Source organism: Callospermophilus lateralis, unplaced genomic scaffold (assembly GCF_048772815.1).
Source record: "Callospermophilus lateralis isolate mCalLat2 unplaced genomic scaffold, mCalLat2.hap1 Scaffold_122, whole genome shotgun sequence".
Lineage (NCBI taxonomy): Eukaryota > Metazoa > Chordata > Mammalia > Rodentia > Sciuridae > Callospermophilus > Callospermophilus lateralis.
In genome coordinates, this window is record NW_027512409.1 from 2,629,363 (window position 1) to 2,648,754 (window position 19,392).

Consider the following 19,392-nt stretch of genomic DNA (forward strand, 5'->3'; position numbering starts at 1 on the left):
TCAACAATCTTGTTAAATGGCATGTGTGCTGAACTGAAGCTTCATATGACACATCAAATAGGTTACTGGCATTGAATGCCAAATGATGTTTTAATAAAAATTTCATCAACAATGTGTTGGCAAGTGTGGATATCTTTGAAGGAATAGCAATAGTATATATTTCTAAACAACTTTCTTTTTTAATATTTCTTGATTACAAAAAAAATTAAAATATTTTCATAATGATGTTTTCCCTGAAAAGCTATAATGATATTTGGGGAAAGATATTTCAAGCTTGTGGTAGTTATTTAATGATAAAGCAGAAATGTTCACATTCTTTGCTTTTAAATATAATCTTGAGTGCTGTTTTGCAAAAGGGCTAGTTCTAAAATTTTAAACAAATGGCTTACACTATTCAATTCTAATGAATTAAAAGTTTGCATAAACTAGATAGACAATAGGCCCTCATATCCAAAAATTTCCCATCAAAGTGATACCATAATCCCCTGTTCCTATGCCCATTGCCCTTTCCAACAAATAATAAAATGCAAAACTTGAAAGTCATACAGACAGGATAAAAACAAAATAAGAAATCATAGAAGAAAAACTACACGAATGCAAAGCACTAAGAACACTAGATGCCACGGGCCTGCAGAGACTCTGGTATGAAAGCAAGACCAAGATTGGTAGCAGGGACTTTTAATTTTTCTGTCAGGCCAAAAACCACAAAAGTCAATCATGTGATACTGCAGATAGGGGCCAAGCTTACTGCTGGACATCTGACTTTATATGCCATTTCATTACTCACTTCAACACATTAAAAGAAGTTAAAAACAAACATTGTGTGCTTAGCAATCTGCAGACTTAATTTGGCAGCAAGGAACTGAACCAACCTGAAGAAAGGAAATAAAAGGCCAAAGAAGTGAATCAAATGAGTTAATAACCAAAACATAAAGTAAACATGGATGAAAATAATTTCATAATAATATGAAAAGATTAATAAGCACATGTAAGATGCAAATAGTGACAATGACAGAAAAACCTCCTTAATGAAAATATAAAGGGGGGTACAGAATGATTTGAAGCAAAAAAAAGAGATGACAGCAAAAAGAATCAGAGACATTAAAATACAATACTAATTATTTTTCCTGATTTACCTGAGAGAGATAAGGAATTTAAAATCATGAAAGGGCACTTAAGAAATATAGGGACTAGACTAAAAAGTTCAAACATTTATCTCATGGCACTCACGAGGGAATGATACTTGAGAGTTTTCTAGATGAGAAGAAACAAGAAAACTCCTTGAGTCGTAAAATTAAAAGTGGATTCTGAGATTTGAGCTGACATTGCACTGACAAAAATGCCCACCAATTATTCATTGAATTTCCTCCAAATCTTACTCCCCTTGATGTGAACTGACATACAGCTAGTTCTGGTCAATGCACTGTAAGAAATGATGTGTCAGGTTTGGGCCTAAGCATGGAGTACATTGTGTGCATTCTCCTCCTCCTGTGATTTATCTTACACTTTAAAAAATGATCTGTGGCACAATTCATTATTTTTCTAGGACAACTGAAATATACCAGAACTCTGTCAGGCAAGCCAGACCTTATGGCTATCCAAACAATTAGTAAAGTGTTTACCAATAGCAGGAATAAAAAAATAAATATAATCTTTTGGCTGTGCAGCTTTCTTTACTAGAGATTTATAATGTGGAAATTTCATAGTGCAATTTCTCACTGGTAAACATAAGGAAATTCCTTCTAATGTGCAATGGAAAGTACTGAATTTAAGGCAAGCATATAATTGAATTATATTAATAACACTACTAAGTGAGCTAATTCAATGATGGATTTAATTCTTGCTCCCCAAAACACTGTCTTTAAGAATGTATATTCAAAGCAACACACACACACACACACACACACACACACACACACACTCCTAGTTTTATGTTTTTACTTGAAAGACTTAAATTTCATTGAAATATTTTTATATACATTGCTTTTTAATTATGGGGGAGATGAAGACTATGTTAAGCATTACATTTATAAGCCAATAGGTTTTGCTTTGCTGAAATAAAACAAAGTCAAACCCTTTTAAGAACCTATTTTGCTTACTATGGTACATTACTTCAAAATACTAATTGCATGAAAAACAGATTATAAAAACCCATTTAACATTTAACGCTAACCTGGGCTTTTTGAAAGCTTGACTGTCTAGTATAAATTCTCTAAAATTTGCAGTCCATCTATCAACCATTAAAGATCCATATGTTCTTCTTTTTATTCTCATCTTAATAACAAGGTGCAGGATTAATAACCTTCTGGGGTTAATATCTCCCACATGTGATTCAAATCATCAACTGCTCTAAACCAGTCATTAATTCTTTGAAAGTGTATTATGCCTTGATTGGTGTTGCTTAAATAGCTTATAAGCTTTTTTATAGTCTTTTTTATTTCATAGGTAAATATCTTTTTCTTCCACCTTTAAACTCCCATTCTGGTGAGAAATTTGATAATGAGGCGATGAATTGGATTGTCTAGAATACAAATATAAAAGTTTATACATTAACTTTTCTACTTGTACTCAAAACAAATGAAAAGAACTCAGTTCAATTTTCACCTTTTTAAACAGCTGATTCTGTAGAAAGCAGTATATTATAATACCTCCAAAACTATCTCCATTCCAGAGATAACTGCAAAATACACCCTTTAAGCAATGTCCTATCTAAAATGGTGCCTCTGGTGAATCCACTTAGCTATTCAGCCAATTTTTAGGGAGCTTCCACTATATGGTGGTTATTCTGCCTCCTAACTCACAGAAATCAAACAAAGTATCATTCTAAGGTCTCAGAATCCAGTAAGAGACAGACATTAGAACAGTGTGAGATAAATGCAATGACAGGTATGAATTTCAGGTGTTCCAAAAAAAAAGTTGTTTCCTAATTCCATCTTCAATAATGTAAAGATTTCCAGAAAAAGGGAAGAATCATTTGTGCCTTTAAAGACCAATAGAAGAAAGGGAGATCCAGAAGGTAGAGACTGAAAAAGGGAGAGATAAAAGAGGTTTTTCCAGACAGACTCAATAACATGATCCTTCATCCAGAAACAAGAAACAAATCTCAGGGAAGAAACCCTCAGCTTCTGAATAGCTGGCAACAAGATGGTTCAAGATCAGAGGATGTTAGAAGATGAAGACAGAAAGGCATCTACAGGTTAAATGGTAGGTAGGAGGAGGTAGGACAGAGATATGGGTATAAAACATTCAATTTAGAAGATGAGTTCTACAAACAGGTTGAGGTATGTATTGAAAAGCCTGGAGAAAGGGCTGGAGAAAGACAGCAAGTGATCAATTTAGGACACATCATGGCAATATGTAGAAGAAATAATTAAGAGTCAAACTATTAACAGAGTAATAGATGAAACTGATGATACTTGAAGGAGTTTTAAGAGAATAAACAAGATATGGTAGCTAGATATGGGGGTCTAAGAAGAAACTGGTCACTTAAAATAGTAAATGATTATAAATCATCTAGTCTAACATGTTTTATCTGGTCTTTCACTAATGGTCTCCTAGAGTTTTGAATGTCTTTTTTTTTTGATTAAGATGTAGACTCATTTAAAAATGAAATATATTATATTTTATTCTACTTAAAACACTTATAAAACAATCTTAGATTTTATATTATAGAAACCCATATTTTAAAAATGAAAACTTCAGGGACTAGGGTATTGGCTCGGGGGTAGAGTGCCCGCCTATTGCTTGTGAGGCACTGGGTTCAATCCTCATCTCCACATATGATTAAATAAAAAATAAATATATTAAAAAATTAGAACTTCTCTTAGAAGTAGGAGACTTGAAGTGAAACTACTGAAGTAGTAATGCAAAAATAAAAAGAATTAAAAAACTACTATATGATGTAAGTTAAGGATATGTGGCTTAAAGCAGTTCATACCTTTTTAACAATGTATGTTTACAGGAAGAAATTTTCAGGACCATACATAAAATAATAGCAGAGATACCAGAGAAATGAAGTTTATAGATTTATACTTTCAGCTCACCAAAAAATGAGGCTAATGACATGTTCACAGATTCAGTGAACACTTCACATCTGATTTCCTAAATCACTATAAGCTGCTTTTCCATCACTTCTCTTCCTTATCATAGAATTAAGCCCATCATTATCTAATACATGCTCTTTCAGCTAATGAAAATTAAGGCAGCAATTCATTTTCTTTGCAGATGATGCTTCACAGAAAGGAATACTCTTAGGAGAGAGAGAAGTGACATGAATCATGTAGTTGCTTAGATATTAAATATTTTAAAGTTCATCCACTCTAATAAACTATGCACATTCAATCACCTGTGTCCCACATTGCCTGTACACAGGAAAGGTTATTTACTCATGCATGAGTTGACAGCATAAGCCAGGGGCTCTCCCCTGTTCTCCTTGAGGAAATTCTACCTTCCATGGCTTTTCTTGTTTATTGGTCTGCCTCAAAATAGTGCCAGTAGCTCATTCCTGGTAATTATTATTTATTACTACTACCACTGGAAGTATTACAATCTGCATTTACAATCTGGCCTTCTAAATTAAGGGAATTCACTTTTTTAAAAACAATTGTCGTTGTAGATGGACAGAACACCTTTATTTATTTTTATGAGGTGCTGCTGATGGAACCCAGTGCCTCACACATCCTAGGCAAGCCCTCTGCCACTGAGCTAAAGCCTCAGCCCAAGAACTCACTTTTTTAAAAAACTGACATGTAATGCTTGTATTGTACATACTTACACATTATAAAGTGATGATTCAATGCAAGTATACATTTTGTAAGGAGCAAATCAGAGAAAGAACTGGACTTGGAGATTCAGCAGCAACATAATTAGCTCAAGAGTTACTGACTACCCCAGTGTTTCTTTTTCTCATGGCTTTTCTTCTACCTTTACTTTGGTCTTACTACTGATGGCTGCCCTTTCACTGTTGCTCTTTTCTGTTCCAGAACTGTCATTTGCATGACTAGTTTATCAAAGTCCCTCTACTCTAACCCTTCCACATGTATCTTTCTGTACATCTTTACAGCAGAAGACTCTGTTTTCGATTTTCCTTGGGTGCTTAACATAGGAATCTTGAATTGCTAACATAATGAATCTAATTAGGTTAGCCATTTATGAAAATCCACATGTGAGAGGTGACAGGCAGCTCAGTGGTTGAGATGCCTTTATATGAGGCATCATATATGTTCAAATAAGATGTGATTGATGCACTAGGGCATTATAGCACCAACTGGTACTGATATTCCTTAGCAAGTATTTTGATTAGATAACTTACTTAGAAGATGGTTTGAGAGTGACAGACACTTTTATATCTCTAGTGTACTTATTACTGGATGGTATGTTTTTTACTATATTTGTCTATATTTTATACTAAATTATAAATAATAGCAATAATAGGTGTGTAATAAAGTCATAGTTGCAATATATAAACACAAAGAGATAAAACTAAAAATGACACACCTATGAAATTTTTTTTAGTTTTTCAATGCAAACGTGCAACAAATATCCTTATTCAACTCACTAAAAAAATATGTATAGTAATTAACCATCCTTAGCTTTCAGATGCTTTCAAAGATGAATTAACCTTTCAGTACTTTTCTATAACCATGTATCATCAAACAAAATCTGTTTCAAACAACACTGAAACTATTTTCAGTCTTTGCTAGATCAGTTTTACAGGTTTTTTTATACCCTGCACAGCATCAATGTCAATTATCAACCCATAGTTATAGGTATCTTATAATAGATAAGAGTTCTAGATTTGGGATTGAGGTAGCCCTGGTTTTAATTACTATTATTACAAACTTGGGCAGGTTTTGAAAATTGTCTCAGGGTCAGTTTTTTTCATCTATAACATAGTGCTAAAAATATTTACACTACATAAATTTACAAAGATTAAACAAAAAATACTAAATATAAAAAAATACCTCAGTGCAGTTCTTATTTTTGACTAACACCACATTAATAACTTAAATATTCTAGGGCAGAAATTTACATGGTTCTTCCTGTAAAGTCAGGAACTAAATTTCTAAGAGCTCCTGAGTGTGTCATGTTCTACTGCTTAGATTGTGCGCCACAGAAAAACTCCAAAGCCTTTCTGTATTTTTTTTAATTAGGAATAATGACAATAATTCCTGCATACAAAGTTCTAACAGTGATTTATTTTTTAAATTCAACAAACTTGAAAATCAAGTTTACCACTACCAATAGTGATTGAAGTGCAGAGAAAGTGAAAAGAATTAGTGCGTTGAAATAAAAAAGGTCAGCAAAAATTAAGTGAAGTTACAATTCATGAAACTTTTAAGCAAATATTTTAGCCAATACATAATGATTTTGAGTGTCAAAAATACAATATTTTTTTCTCAATTCAGCTTGTAAGCAGTTTAGAAGTTACTAAAGAATAAGTAAAAATGTCCAACATTTTCATGAAAATGTTCAACATCTTTAGCCATCAGGGAAATGCAAATCAAAACTACACTGAGATTCCACCTCACTCCCATAAGAATGGCAATCATCAAGAATACAAATAATAATAAATGCTGACAAGGAGGCAGGGGAATAGGAACTTTTACATACCCTTGGTGAAAATGTAAATTAGTACAACTACATGGAAATCAGTATGAAGGTTTTTCAAAATACTAAAAATAATTCTACTCTATGATCCAATTATGCCAAATCCTTGGTAAATACCAAAATAATTAAAGTTGGCATACTAAAGACTAATGTTAAGATACATGCATACCCATATTCATCACAGCACAACAAATAGCCAAGTTATAGGATCAGCCTAGGTGTCTATCATCAGATGAATGGACAAATAAAATATGATTTTGTACACACACACATGGGAGTTAGATTCATCTGTAAAGAATGAGATTTAGGCTGGGGATGTGGCTCAAGCAGTAATGCGCTCACCTGGTATGCGCGGATGCTGGGTTCGATGCTCAGCACCACATAAAATAAAAATAAAGATGTTGTGCCCACCAAAAACTGACAAATATTTTAAAATTCTCTCTTCTCTCTCTCTCTCTCTCTCTCTCTCTCTCTCTCTCTCTCTCTCTCAAAATAAATAAATAAATAAATAATGAAATTTGGGCTGGGGATGTGGCTCAAGCGGTAATGTGCTTGCCTGGCATGCGTGGGGTCTGGGTTAGATCCTCAGCACCACATAAAAATAAAATAAAGATGCTGTGTCCACTGAAAAATAAATATCAAAAAATTCTCTCTCTCTTCTACCTTTTTTTTCAAAAAAATAATAAGATTATGCCATTTGCAGGAAAATGGATGGAACTGGAGACCATCATGTAAATCAAAGTGAGCCAGACTCAGAAAGACAAGTGTCTTATGTTTCCTCTCATATACCTAAGCTAGTGGTGTGGGGTATGGAGGACATCATTAAAGTAGAAGGGAAACCAATGGGTAGATGAAAGGAAGCAGTGGGAAGGAGGGGAGAGCAAAGGAGAGGTACTGGGAAGCAAAGTTCATCAAATTATGTTATACACATATATCAGTGTGCCTTAATGACCCCTCTATTCTATGTAATAAATATGAATAAATACAAAAAAATAGAAGTTACTTTTCCATTTTAATAGGTAAAAATCTGAATGAACTGAAAATTCAACTCTTCTTAAAACAGAGAAGTACAATCACAAGGCAATCCACTCCTCCCCAAATTGGAGAGACAATGGGTACAGAGAATCACAACCCAGAGAAGCAGAAACCTACCTATAGAAACTCTGTAGGAACCATTCTAGTTAAACCTAATCTTAATTGACAAATTTCTTGGAGTGTAGCATAAACAATTCTGATAGTTAAAACTCCAGAAGGATGTCCTTGCATATAGTGGGTAATATCAGGAAATCCGGAAAGCTCAGAAAACACTGAGAAGGATAGATGTCAGAAAACAAAACAAAACCCCTTACACCTAGGCACATAATAATGAAACTTCAAAAAAACCAAAGATAAAAAAAATATCTTGGAAAAAGCCAGTGAAACTGAACACCTTACTTATAGAGCAGCAAAGATAAAATTACATCTGACTGTCCAGAAATCATGCAAGAATAGTATAGAGTAAAATATGTAATGTTCAGCAATAAAACAAAGATTTGAAAACTAATAAATCTGAAAATATGTACCCTACAAAATTTCCGTCAAAAATAAAAAAGAAAAAGATTTTCTGACAAAAAAATTGAAAGGATTTGTTACTAGACACACTTTACAAAAAATGTTGACGAAGTTCTTCAGAAAGAAGGAAAACAAAGACACTCAGAAATCTGGAGCTACTTAAAGGAAGAGCAGAGGAAAATGTAACCTCAAAAACTTCCCTATCTTTCATAGCCCAATTTCCCTTTTCTCTTGCCCACAGGCGCCACAGGAGGTCTCCAGGCAATTCTGAGCTCACCAATGCTGGTATGTGTCTCAAATAGGAACAAGCCCTCGAAAGGAGCAATCCCAAGAAGCAAAGGTGGCTTTCAGATCATGTTCCTTCAATCAGAATAAATAGAAGAGAATGCTTGGATACTCCACTTGACCCTCATCAAAAGGCTCAGCAGTCATCCAGCACAGATTGTTTATTTACAGGTTGCTCTTTCAAAATATATGAAAGTCATCAAACAAAAACAACAACAACAAAATGTGAGAATTGCATGTAGTTCCTTAGTCCCTTCCCAGTGGGAATCCCAGGTTTATTCTTTTCCTATTGAGTTGCTTTCAAGTAATACTTTAAACTGAATAAACTGTCCTCCAGACTTATCTCTTGGGTAATTCCAATTCAACAACTTTTATGGGGCTTTTATCATACTAGCATTTCATAACTAAAGTTAGTGAGTCTGTATTTATACTCAGTATTTGCTTTGGCAATCCTTGGGTGTGAGGTTAAATTCGCCATATATCATCAAAATATGTTATACATAATGAGCTGAATGCACTTCTCAGATAAAGACCATGACTACCGTTAAGGCAGTAACTTTATAATGATCACAACCCCACCCAACCACCACCTCTACTACTCAGCACAATGGTTTTCCTATGATCTGGGTGCCATGAGTGACTATATTAATGAGCTAATATTTATATTTTATATATGTTTACATAAAATGAAAATATAAAAGTACTTATTTAATAAAAAGCTGCAAAAAGTAATATTTTGTGGCTCTAGAAGAAAAAAAATATGCAATACATTATGAAATTGTGATTCAGTATAAAGTAAGAAAGTAAAAAAGTCTATACAGAAATCTTCATTTCAAAATATTTAGGGTTCTTGCAATAACAATAGTAGTAGTAATAGTAGTAGTAGTAATGTTAATGTTGATTATGAACAATATACTATTAAAGTTCTTTACATATATTAAATTAGCTGATCATCACAATAATCTAATAAAATGAATACTATTATCATACCTTGCCCTTTGTATGGATGGAGATTAGAAATTATATAGCTTTGAGATGCTAACACTGAAATTTATTCATGAAACCTAATGCATTTTTTTCAAATATGCAAGAACATAATTAAAATCAATATGATGAACATTTAGAACATTACCACATAAGCTGTGAAGTTTCTTGGTGGAAAACCATTTAGATATATCAGTTTTGAAAATAGTAACAGTTCACTTTGACAATATAAATTATCACTAAAATTAATATTTTCAGAATTCAAACATATGGTAGTTTGAAAACATTTCAATGAATTATCAATGAATCAAGATGCAATACTGAAGTCGTATACCATGATAAATTCATTCTTATATGAAATGTAGAAACTATAATATCAAATTAAAATTATTACTTGATACTACATTCTCTAATATATTCAGTGTTTGAAATTTCATAAACAATGATATTAGGAAATGATGCTCTTATTCGTGAAAAAAAAGTATGCTTTTACACAGGTTAATGATAATGTATGCTTTTTAATTATAGAATTCCTTAGTTACTAGGTTCACTTGTAGCAAATATGTAGACATAAATACCATGTGTTCCTATTTTCCTGAGATGATTAATTTTATGTCAGCTTGAGTAGAGTCAGAGATACCTATACAGCTGGTAAAACATTTCTGGGTGTGTCCCTGATGATTTTTCTTGAAGAGGTTAGCATTTGAATCAACAGAACAAGCAAAGCAGGTACTTTCTCACAAATATGGAACCCACTGAACAAAAAAGGCAGAGGAAATTATAATTTCTTCTCATATCTTGAGCTAGGACATCCATCTTCTCTGCCCTCACACACAGGAACTTATGGTTCTTGGGCCTTTGGACTTGATTTCATCAGTACACTTTTTTTTTGTAAGCTTTATACCCAGTCCTTGAACTTGGAGAGAAACCCTTGTCTTCTCTGGTTCTTGAGCCTTTGGACTAAGACTGAGTTTCATGACTGGCTTTGTTGTTTTCCAACTTGCAGACAACACATTTGGGGATATAGCCATCATAATCACATAAACCAGGTCCTATAGCAAGCCTCAATCCTGCTTGGGTCAGTGAAGTCTCTCCACATGCTCTACCCCCAAAACATGTCCTTTTTTTATGTTCCTCTGGAGGACTCTAATACACTAAGAATTTCAGGATAAATCCTCTAATATCAACTGACTATGTCTAACAGATAAGATCATATAATTTGCATGATGCTTCATTATCCAAGCCCTAAATATTATCAAAGACACAAACACAAAAAATACATATAATGAATTTAAAACCAACATTTGACATATGAAAAAACAGATTTTTATCAATCTCTAATTTTCATCATTAAAATAAAATGCAAACTAACATCCAAAATACTTTTTTATCTTAACATTAAATTTTTCTTAAGTTTTTGTTAAAGTTGAAATCATCTAATATTAAAATGCAAATTTGATTTTTAATGTTGGACAATTATATCTAATACCAGGACAACTACATAACAAAGATATGATCCACCACCAAACATTGAACATTAAAGACTAACTTTTAAAAGATAACTACCTCTTAGTAATCAAAAGAGTGAAAATAAATCAGAGACAAGAAAATATTTATTTTCTTGCTTAAAATATCACTATAAACATAAAAACAAATTACTATTTCAGATGAATTCATGGAGTATTTAAAAATAAAATTATTTCTATCAAGAACAGTAATTTGTAATTACAGATTAAATAAATATCTTAGGGAAATCTTCTTAAGAAATTTCTATATATTATAATAATCAAGCTTTATTTAGGTATAATTACTCTTACTAAACAGTATGTATTAAAGAGCCAGCTGTCTTTTGAATTATAGAACCAAACTAAAAATATATAACTATTAAGTTTCAAGTAATGTAAATTTAATTATCAAAGCTCAAAGGAAACAAGATTGGATTTTTAAATCATGAAATTCCTTTTTGTATTGTGAGAAGACTTCTAATCTTCTGGTTGATAGCAGTTACTTCTCATTAGTTAGAATTAATATTAGGCCAAGATGCTCCAATATGACAGACTCACAGCTGTGTGATAATAAATGGGGTCTAAGCTGTAATGGATAGTAAGGGGTTTCAGTTACAACATTTAACTATGGGTCCTATTATAATAATTGTATTTTCCCTTTGTTTATAAAATTATTTAGTGGCTAAAAGTAAACTGAGAAAGTAAAAACTTCAAAAGGAAAGAAGTCCATATGAGATGAGAGTTAACATTTCAATCAGAGTTTGGGAATCGATGGTCATTAAGCCTTAACACAGTGTTCTGTCCAATGTTTAGAATAATTCAAAATTTTTAAGAACTTTATTCTAGGAATTTATTCCATTCCTTATCTGTCAGTGTAATACAATAAGATGATAAGATTAAGGTCTTGCAAAGTAGCTAACAGAATACTAGGGAAATCAATGGAAAAATGTGCACAAATTTAAATTTTTGAGCAGCATTAAAAAAGTATTTTCACCCACATAAAATACAGGCATATATTTTGACTTTTATATTTTATTATGTTAAAATCAAGCTTCAAATATCATAATTTGAGGAAGGTCATGTCATTTATATTTAAATCGTCTTTCCAATTTTCCAAAGCCTATTTCATTTCCAAGGGCCTGCATTATTCTGTTAAGCAAAAGAAAACTTCAGTAATTTTTAAGTAAATTGAGAAAGGTTTTATTTTCACATTTACTTATTAGAATTGAAATACACACTATTAGATCAACTAAGACACTTAAATTCTGTATTTTGCACTGTGGCTTAGCCTGTGATGACAGCTGTATTTCCCAATGCAACCCCCTACTACAAGGAGACAAATGAGTCTCAACAGTCCTGAAGCTTAACACACATTAAGAATTGTATGAGAACTAATATATAAGAATTGATAATAATACACATTAAGAACGTACGTTTAACAATCCCATGTTTTTTCTGGAGCCATTCCTTTGCCTAGACAGTGCCTTCTATTTTCTCTTCCAGACCATATGTGATTCCTTCACATTTTATTAAAAAAAAAAGCTGATAGAACACTTCTCATACCCAATTTTCTCTCACCAGAATTACTCCTTCCCTTAATATTCTTTCACAAAACATTACACAAAACTATGTGAAGACACTTTCTTTGGCCTTCTGATTGTGCAGTATAATTTCTATAATGTAAGACTGCCTGAGGCTAGAAAAATCTGTTATTTAAGCACATTTAACAGGATGCATGGCACATAGAGCATAAACAAGAAGTTTGTTAAATTGAATTCTGAAAATGGTTAAAAGAAAATAAACTATAAATTATATGTTGATACAAGCAAATGTTTCAGAAAACTAACATATTCTGTTTCCACTTTTGTAAGATATGAAGTCATTCACTCAAGACTATTCATCCCTTTTCCATGTTCACAAAATAGGGAAGCTCACCCCCTACTCCAATGATCATAGCAATTCTATTCACAGGCATACTGTGAATGCCTACTCCTATAACTATCAGCATAGCACTCCTGGTCATCTGGCTTCTTTAACTTAAAAATGGAGGAAAAAAATAAAGACTTATGAAATTACTGATTAAATTTATTTTATTTTATATACTACATTTTAGTATTTCATCTCAGTTCTGTTTCTTATATAGAAAGAAAGCTTTCAATTTAAAAAAGTTATTACAAAGAAACACATAATTCACAAGAATAGTAGAATATGTTAGATAGAAATAATAGAAATACAAGATTTACTATCTACTAATAGAAATATTAAATATACTTTTTTTATATTATCTAATCATCTTTTCCACACATGACATATTCATTAAACTACCTAAATTAGTGCCTGAAAAAGATAATAGTTAAAATTGTTCGTTCAAATTAGGCTGACTCAGTAAAAATAAGAACTCAAGAGTCTTATAAATCCAAATAAATATAATTTCAATTTTAATAAGTGACTAGAAATTATTGTTTAAATGTTTTATAGTAATAAATGGTTCCCACAGATCTTATAAGTCATTTAAGCTAGAATTATGTCTAGATTATTTTCATTCTTGGAATTTTTAATAGTCTTTTTTCAAAGTTCTTCCTTCTTACTTATTAGTTCTTTTTTTTTTTTTTTTTTTGAGTTATCTGTGCCTGGGTCCATCTTTTTGGACCAGCAGTTTTATTTTTTTTATTTATTATTAGTTGTTCAAAACATTACATAGCTCTTGACATATTATATTTCATATATTTGATTCATTTAGCCTATAAATAGCATTAAGTTTGATACTTACCAGTAATCTATCCTCCTTATTAGAAGATAATTTAAATTGTACATTTTCTTTAACACTGTTTTCTATCCATTTTACTTTTTCCCTTGAATTCCCTTGATCTTACCTTAAAATTTATATAGTTTCATCCACATATATTGTGAAATATATCCAGGAGCTTTTATATTCAAATAGTCCTACTGCTCTCAATTAGTAAATATAGGTTATTATTTGGGAGATAACCTAAAAGTATTATAGCCCATACTAATGATAACATTTTAACGTGGTTTAGTTATTTACTTTTTAAAGTTTGAATCCACATGTTACTTTTCCCTCCACAGTCTAAATATGTTGGTCATGGACCTTTATCTTTACCTGTTAGAATCTTAGAAGAAATAAAAAGTAACTAGCTGTGAAATGACCATCCATAAGTGTCAATATTAGGATATATTTGGCTTAGGACTTTTGCTGAACTACCTCCTAGCTTTGTGACCTTGTGAATGTTATTTAATGCACCTGAGTCCTCAATTTCCACATGTACCAATGAGGATGAATTATATTTGATGTACAGGACTGATCTGAGTAAAGTGTTTTGAGGTGAAGTCTAGCATGTGGCAAATGTCCAATAAAACATAACCATCAAATACTTTCCTACTTCATTCTATTTATCTTTTCTATCTATTCATTTTCTATTTTACTCTTCTAATCCCCCTATTCTTTCTCTCTTTCCTCTTGGTAATAGTTAAGTAGTGTCCCAACTGTAAATATTGTGTGTGTGTGTGTGTGTGTGTGTGTGTGTGTGTGTTTGTGTCTGTGTAAGTGTATCAAAGAAAAGAAATATGAATCAATTAGGTAAAAACTGCACATTTGTAAAAGGTCTTTCATGAAGATTTCATGCCTCTCTCTTAGCAGAGTCACCAGAAAGACACAAGTTTAGAGTCAGAAATATCTTAGTTTTATATTCCACCATTCACCATTTGGCTGTTAGTATTACAAAATTTGTTACTGTTTTCTATTCCTCACTCTTTTTTAGGACTAGGATTCTCTGACAAGAAAATAAATATAGGACACACTTCAAAAGGCCATTGTGAAAACAAAATACGCTGAGGGCAGTGTCTGGAAAATAGAAAACCATGAGCTAAGTGGCTCTTTTCCTGACAATCCTGCCCTCTCTCTTCCATAACTCCCAAATCTACTTCATAATATCCAGAGAAATTTCATCACAAGACTGACAGCAGCAACTTCATTTATGATTCTCCAAGTCTCTGCATTAGCAGTTTCCTCAAAAATGAAACCTGATCAAGCCATACATAGATTAACTAGAACAAATTCATATCTTCTGTTCCTCATGTGATACCTGGCTTTGACTACATGAGGCCAAGAATAAAGTCTCTAATTGCTTTTTCTCATTTGTTTCAGAAAATGGAAAAAAGAGCTTTACACTACTTAATGTTTGAAAGTGTTTATAAGTCATTTTGTATACTGTAGAAATTACATCTATGTATATATTTATACATTGTGAATATCTATATGATAGATAGATGTATATCTCTTATGATTATATGTATATAAGCATACACACACCTTGGAATGATATTCTAAAAGAAATGTTCATTCATTTTTTTATTACTTAATGATAAACATGGTCCAATACTTAATTAACTGATGTTATTAACTCAAAGTTTATTTAACCCAAAACTGAAGCTTATTAATTTTCATGGAAGAGTATGATGACAAAAGCCTAATTTTACTTTTACAGATATAGTTCTCAGAAATGGACTGATGTGCATTTTATTGAAATAAAATGAAAATTGAAAAAATACAGAACATAAATCTGTAAGAAATAGAATGATAAAGTGTTAATGCTAAGCTTTATGAGTTGAAAATATATATTTTAATGAAATAAAATGTCAAATTTCAACAGCAATATGTAAACATCCCCCCCCAAAATATCAACTTTTCCTTTCAAATTTAAATTTCAGATTTAGTGGTAGAAGCAATGAAAAACTTATGAACAAAGAATATCATGAATGCGGAAATACAGTTTCTATGAAAAAAGATTAACTCAAGCATAGCTGAAACATTTATTCCTATTATTGAATAGTTTAATTAAATAGAAAAATATCAAGTAAAAACTTCACAAACCACTTTTTTATATTAGCCTAATATCAACAAAAGATGTAGAAATTCACTGCAATTTGAAAATGCAAAACAGGCCAAAACAAAAAGTCAACTACAACCATAGCTAAAATGTCAGTAAATGAAAAACTGTATTTTGTAAATCAAACATCCCAATAAACCTTCAAAATCAACTATTTCCAGCTAAGAACACAGTACATCATCTTGTCAAGTTTAAACATATACTGCATTAGTAGACATATTTTCTATTCAAAACCAAATTTGTGATACTCTGGAGCTTGTTTATGCACAAACACAAGATTAACAAATGTAACATACAGAAAAGTGTCTAAAACTACACATGAAAATTTATTTCTGAAGAAAACATGGGGGAATTCTAGTGTTACAATGTATAAAACACAGCATTAAAGGATAAGATGTAATTTAGGAGCAAGACTTCTAAATCATTAATTTAGAATCACCACCTTCAATCACCAGTTTAATGATATTTTAATCTTTTCTATAGGATTTAAGTTATAAGCCAAAATTCATATTAAATAGAACCAAAAGTCTACTGTTCCTTCAACTCTTACAAGAGACCTTAACAAGTATGATAATTTTTAAAAGACATTTAAACTTACCCCATTTAATGGATATGTCTTCCATCCTAGTTCTCCCAGCACAGTTGTCGTATCTAGCAACACAACTGGAATTAAATAAATAAGACTTGGATGAATTTCTCAACTTCTGTAAAAATGTTAAATTATTTAAATCAATATCACCTACCCTTATTATTTATCACATTAGCCCAAATAATTTTATTACTTGTTTTTTACATATTAAATATTAGCATATAATAATATCAATGATTTGATAAATGAAATAGTGATAATTTTAAAATAATATACATACTTATTTCAGCATTGTTAAACCTAAATGTAATTAAAAACTATTTAAAAGCCTTTTATAGCAGATATTGAATGATTAAACCACTTCTGTGTATCTCCACTTTATTGTCTTTTTTACTTAAAAAAAAAATATCTTAATGCCAACAAACTTCTGTTTTTATGTTACTAAATATCCTTAAGTGTTATCAGCAAAGTATGAACTGCTATCTTTAAAGTAGACTATATTATTATAACTAGATATATAATAATTAATAAAGGATGCAAAAACAAAAATTATGTGCCTTTTTTGTAACAAAAAGTAACTCCATCTGGTTTAAAACAAGGCAGACATGTAAACAAATAGTAAGCACATATTCTGTTAAAATTCTAAAATAGCACTCTTGCAATTAAGTTGAACTAAGGTTGAGAAAGCAGCTCAGGAAGGCTTCACAAAGGACATAAAGCTTGAGCTAGGCCAGACAAAGGTCTTCAATCACATGTAGTGAAAATGTTTTTTTTTATTTTAGAAAACCATCTATAAAGTAACTGAGACATGACTAAAAAGAGTTGTTCAATTTCTGGAGACTAAGAATGAAAAGTATTTTGAAGTAGGAGAGTGGAAACAATGCTGGAAGGGGCTGGAGACTGCCTGATTAGAGATTTTGTGATGTTTCCAGTATTTCCAGAAAGAAAGAATATATATAGAGAGAGAAATATAGATATAATCAGACCTATATTTTCATCTATTAATTCCCAGGCCCCACAGAAGTATGTAGGCAATGGATTATACTGAGAAACAATGCTTTCATATCTCATCATTAATTTCAGTTAATCTTGCAAAGAAGGTGGGTTTTATTGAGCTCAAAAAAAAATTACAATGCCAATGTGATTATGACGTTTGGCATCTACTCTTTAGTGTCTTTGCAAGGATTCCATAGCTTCACTTGAGTAGCATTATATGGTACATTTTACTAATAAACTTTAGAATATGAAACTATCATTAAGTTTCTGTGATAACATTTACTCATTGCAGAATACCAGTACTAAACATTTTCTTTTGTAAAACTAAGTTATAATTTTTTAATTTTTATTGTAGAATTTTCCAAACATATTTCAAAAGAGATAATAGCTTAATGATCTCTCATATAATATTCACATGACTTTATTAATTACCAACTGTATGGTCAATCTTGTTTTATCTATCTGTGTTTACCTTCTCTTCCCCTGAAAGATTTCTCTGAAACAAATTCTAGTAATTATATCATTGCATCTGTAAAAATTTCAGATTTATTTTCTAAAATATTTTTATATTAACTATATCTTAATTAATAGACAATAATTCCTTAATGTCAAATATCAAGTCAATGTTTAATACGCTTTGTTGTCTCAAATCAACAGGAAATCAAACTCCAAATAAATGCTATATATTACAATGAGCTGGCATTCCTCTATTAAATCTCCCATTATATTTTCCAGTTACTTATTGGTTTTACTTGCTATAAAATTCACCCTTTCTAAAATGCACATTTCTATGAATTGTGCAAACCCCCACATTCATTTAACCATGGCTACAATCAGGCTATAAAATATTTCAATTATTATATATATTATAAAATATTTCCCAAACTTCTTGTGACCCTTTCTTTATAGTGAATCTCTTTCCCATACTATCCTCTGGAAATTACTAGTCTGATTGCTGTCCCTATAATTTTTTTTCCAGAATTTCAAATCATATAGCATGTTGCCTTTTGAGCCTGTTTCTTGCACTCTGCTTTTGAGATCCATATATGTGGCTTCATGTATTAATTCCTTTTTACTCTGACAATGATTCCAGTGTATGTAATTCCCTTTTGATGAACATATGGACTGTTTCTAATTGGGAAAATTGTATATGAAGCCACTATGAATTTCCATGTATAAAGTTTTAAAATACCTATTTCATTATTACAAGGGAAGTAACTAGGAGATATATTACTGAGTTATACAGAGAATACTTATCAAAAAAAAAACTGTCAAATTGGATCCAAAATGGCCACAAAATTTTACATACCCCATAGCAGAATGTATGGTTTTACATTTTCTTCACCTATCAGGCCCTGGTATTAGCCAGTTCCTTTTAAAGATGTTCTGACAGAGGTTCTATAAAGTATCTTTGTTGTTTTATTATGTATGTCCCTTAATGACTAAATAATTATTTTTTTCACTACTTTAAATCAAATTCCTAGGGGAAAAAAGATTGTTTTGTCCCACATTCCAGGTTTTCTTAATTGATCATGAAATACCACTGAACAACTCCCTCATTTCCTCCATTTTCTTTAGATGGTAGATATATCTATATCTAGTGACTTGATCAGATTCACTTATTTTTTTCTTTTTTGGTCTGCCAACTTCACTGGTGGTATTTCAGAGCCCACATCCCAGAAAATAGGGAAAATATCAACATGAAAATAAAACAAAATGATTTAGCAATCAACTTTCATACGCTTCCACTGATGAAAAATAAATAATTTGAGCATATACAAGGTTAATGACCATAAGAGACTGAAACACTTCACATATGCTTAAATCCATGCATTCAAATTGACTATATACCTAGTGTTAACTTTTGCTGGATGTTGGAAAAACATTTTTAAAACTGGTTAAGTAAACTGAAAAGAGTAAAATATGTTATTATCCTTTTCTCCGTGAACTACTTCTACACAACAAA

General features: G+C 31.4%; 1 pseudogene; it reads right to left on the reverse strand.

The window, feature by feature from the left end:
- Nucleotides 1–17,240, reverse strand: part of LOC143388238 (ephrin type-A receptor 6-like) — a 339,823-nt pseudogene extending 322,583 nt beyond the window's left edge.
- Nucleotides 17,241–19,392: the final 2,152 nt, after the last annotated feature.